At 34.4% G+C, this 4,641-nt stretch overlaps 1 pseudogene; it reads right to left on the reverse strand.

The window, feature by feature from the left end:
* Positions 1 to 3,942: 3,942 nt before the first annotated feature.
* On the reverse strand, positions 3,943 to 4,347 carry LOC109449820 (large ribosomal subunit protein eL32; annotated as a pseudogene).
* Positions 4,348 to 4,641: the final 294 nt, after the last annotated feature.

Genomic DNA, 4,641 nt, shown 5'->3' on the forward strand with positions numbered 1-4,641 from the left:
CTTAGCAGAGTGGCTTTATGTAGTAGGAGTCCTGTGGGACCCAGTGATGCAGTCTTTCTGGTCACCAGAGCCAGGTGCTTTTGGTGTGTCCCTCATGTATGTTGTGTGTGCCTTCCTGTTGTACTTGAGATTTGATTGCTATGTGCATGTCAATGGGGGGTATTAACCCTCAGGCTCATTTGTTATGAAGACTGGCTATGACTAAAGTGGAGGCACGAATGTGCAAGGGCTGACCTTACAGTGCAGGGTTCGCTTTAGTGGAGCTCTTGTGCCTGCCCAGTCTGCCCTTTGGGTGTGTTGTCCTTCGAGGCAGCCAGGTGATGCTCTGGCCTATCTGAAGCTAGCCACTGGGCCTGCCAGCCTGCCATCCTGACTTTGAAGCAACATTTTAAAAATATTGAAAATATGCTTTAAAAATAAAATGAAATATAAATATTTCATACATACAAAAACAGAATGAATTCATCAGCAGAAGAGTTGCATTACAATAACTGTTGAAAAAAGTCCTTCAGGTAGGTTTTGAGGAACAGAACTTCTTAAATTTAATACAGTCAAATTTAAAAGTCTTGTCCTTTCAGGTTTGTGCTTTTTATGTTATGATTAAGAATGTTTTTCATTCTATAAGATTAAGAAGACATTTCCCATTACTTTTTGTATTACAGAAATTTTTACAGTTGACTTTTAGTATTTCTCTTTAATTTATATTAAATTCTTTTTGGCTATAGCATGAAAGGAATTTACCTTTTTCATAAAGGATAACAGCTAATCACAACAGCATTTATTCAATGTTTATCTTTTTTCAATTAATTATAATATCCTCTCTGGTATAGATCAAAGGTCCATTTGTGTGTGTGGATTTGTTTCTTGTCTCTTGATTTTCTCTCATTTTTCTATTTTTTTCCCTTTACTTAATTATCATAGCTTTTTTAACTCTAGTAAGTGATGGGGTAAATTTCTTCACCTTATTATTCTTATTCAACAATGAATATAATTTATCCTTTTTATAAACTGGGAATTAACTGCATATGTACCAAGAAAAAACTATGGAAATATTGATTTGAATATCAAAGTTTAAAAAATAAACACAGAAGATAAATGCAATTTTTAGAAAAGTTTTGATTAAGATATTTAAGTATTAAGAACATTCCTTAATAATATAAATCAAAGAAAGGCAATGAACTATAGTTATGCACATATGAATTTGTAATTGACTGATTTAAGACCCATAAGTTATTATGGCTTTAAATATCTCAAATAATTTCTTTAAAAATATCATGATCTCATTAACTTAGTGAAGAAGAAAGGTAAATGGAATATATCTTATTATATATGCCTAACATATAACAGATAATAGTGTCAGTGAAACAAATTAGAAAGATGTTTCTAAATGGATTAGAAAGAAGTTACTCAGATGATATTTCTTAAAATTTGACACATAACACACAAAAAGTGCACAGACCAAAAATACACAGCTTATTGACTTAGCAAAAGCAAATACTATGTAACTCGAAACAGGTTTTAAAAAATAAAATATTACTAGTATCCCAAAACTTCTCTGCCTGAATTCTACCATTTAAAGCCGGAGTGTTCAAACTTTTTCAACATTTTTTTACCAAGGGTCATATGCGGTAAAATACACAAACAGCCGGCCACTCACTCGAGGTGAAGTATGTATTGCCTCACCTGGTTTTTTTAAGTAAACTAAATATATTTTTGGAATTTGCTGCAGGCCAATTGACAATGGATTGCAGACCACAGTTGTCCCGCAGGCCGCAGTTTTGACACCCCTTATTTAAAGCTAATCATTATCCTGATTTTTTTGGTAACTACTTAATTTTCTTTCTTTACATTTTTCCACTTATATGAGCATTCCTAAGTGCAGCAGTTTAGTCTTGCCAGTTTTGAGAAATTTTTACAACTGAAATAGTATAATTTTTGTTTGTCCATTTTTGGCATATCTCACTCAACAATATGTGAGATTCAGTCATATAATTAAATGTAACTTTTCATTGATGTTCTTTTTCATTGATGTATATGTTTCCATTTATGAATATCATGTTATTTTTAATGATAATGTTGATGAACATTTTAATTTTCCAGTTTGGGGCTGTTACTAATAATGCTTAAATAAACATAAGGAAACATGTCCATATAATATTTGGACATGTCTTATGGTAATATTTGTACTCATTGTTAAGTATATACACCTTTGACTGGAACTGCTGAGTCATCAGGTTTGTGCATCCTAGATATTTCTAGAATGACATCCATAAAAGGATAGTAAATTAGTGCATTAAACTAAAAGTAAGACACAGCAATATGAAAAAAAATTCTATAGGAAAAAAGCACAAGTATGCATTTTCCTATAGAATTATTGCCTCCCTCAAATCTTACAAATGTTTTCTTTTGTAATGAAATAATACAGTGTAATTAAATATAAACTTGAATTTAGTTAGCTTATCTCTTACACATTTATATATTTGGAAATAAAATTTAAGGAAAGATGGGTGAAACTTCCATCACTGTTGGCAAAATAATTTATCCATATTCTAAAACAGCTGTTCAGAGAGAACCCCGCCACCTGCCACTTCTGTATCTTTCTCTTGTTTTATTGCTTTCATAGAGGGTTCAGATGAGTGTTTTTAGAAATAACTCCACTTTACTTGGCATAGTCTCACCATACATATGTTATACTATCCATTCTTCTAAATAGTCAGAATCTCCTCCTTCCCTCTTTCTTAGCCTTATCTGCAATCATTCTCAATAAAGTAATAGGAAAAGAGGAAAAGAAATCCCAAATAGTTACAGTGCAGTATTTATATTCAAGTTAAATTTAAATTCTCTACTATTGCATACCTTATGAAATAAAGTCACATAAGTTGAAATTTAGATGGAAGAAGGTTCTATATATCATTGTCTTCTGGACCAATTATTGTTCTATGCACTAACAAACCGTTAATAATGATCTTCATAATAAACTTATTTAAACCTTACAACATTCTTATGATATTGATTTTGTTATAATTTCCTCTTTCCTGTATAAGGAAACAGAAGCTTACAGAATTTGTGACTTACCCAAGTCAATATAAAATCTGTGTGTTTAGCCATCATATTGTCACTCTACAAGGTGCCTTTAACATTCACTTCAGCTTGATTATTTGCAGAATGACTCTCAATAATGGCTTAGTATTTGTGCCTTTCACCTACCAGGTATTCCTATCACTAACTAACATTTCTCATTAAATGGCATAATTTCCTGCTGGAAAAAATATTCTACTCAGGGTGGGAGTGGGGACTATTGATGATATGAGAATCTATGTGTGAGTGGCAGAATAGGAATGTGGTGAGATGAATACAAATGTAATTTGATAAAAGGCTCAAAGGATATTCTGAACTGTCCTCCAGTGGGGATATTCCCCCCACTTCAAAGCTTTTTCCCACAGCAGAGTGTGATTCTAACCACACCATGAACGCAACCCTATTTATTTATTTCTATTTTTACATTACCTGACACCATATGGACTATTCCTTCTCTTTCTGAATCTTTCACTTCCACAAGCAAAGTATACAACCATCTCTTTATCAGAATCTCTTATTCAAACCCTGATTTCTGCAAGCATAGTACACAGTGATAGAATCCCAAAGAAGGTCTTGGGGGCCAAGCTCTATCAGTATGGGGTATGCCCTTTATTATCTATTAATTGAGAGATCCAAAAGATATATGAGAAAACATAGGAGATATAAGAGGAAAACAGGTCTCAGCAAAGAGATCACTACCATTAAATATGCTACATACCGTGGTGAGTTACCTTCACAATTAAACCTTAATAATACTGTATTCTATGGGTTAAATTATAGGCAAAAATTTGATTGAGGGGTTTTTTGTTTTTTTTTTGCAGTTTTTTATGGTTTTTTTAAAACATAATTTGCACACAAGGCTGTCTATTCATTTTCTTTGCTGCGTAGCCTAGCATTGGGATTGGTGACTGATGGCCAGCTGGGCGGCTCTTTCCATAATGGCTTTGCGGTTCTTTGAGGAGACGTTGTGACAATCTCAGCACAGTAAGATTTGTTACACATCAGCAGCACTTCAAGCTCCTTGACATTGTGGACCAGGAACTTCCGAAAGCCACTGGGCAGCATGTGTTTTGTTCTCTTGTTACTCCCACAGCCAACGGTGGGCATCACGATCTGGTCCTTGAATCTCCTGCGCACTGTATTGTGGATGCCTCTGGGTTTCCGCCAGTTACGCTTAATTTTGACATATCGGTCTGACTGGTGCCACATAAACTTCTTAGTCCTCTTTTTGATGATCTTGGACTTCACGAGTGGTGTGAGGTCCGCCATGATACCAAGAAGGAGATGACTGCCACCTCCGTAGGCAGCAGAGGGAGAGTTTGGTTGAGGTTTTCTTTGTTACTTTATTTCATTTTTTTGAGAGGATGCTGATAGGAAGTTTACTGTTAATGAAGGTTAGACCATCAAACAATAGCAACTTTGGAGTAGAATTAACTTCTTAGTGAGAATTCCACTGAGGTTTTGTTTACAACTAACTAGTTATGGGCTCATGCAAAGCAGCATATCCCAGAAGTAGTACACCTGCTTTGGAATCAGGCACACCGGTCTCAAATCCAGATCCTA

The sequence above is a fragment of the Rhinolophus sinicus genome, linkage group LG04, assembly GCF_036562045.2.
Source record: "Rhinolophus sinicus isolate RSC01 linkage group LG04, ASM3656204v1, whole genome shotgun sequence".
NCBI classification, from domain to species: Eukaryota; Metazoa; Chordata; class Mammalia; order Chiroptera; family Rhinolophidae; genus Rhinolophus; species Rhinolophus sinicus.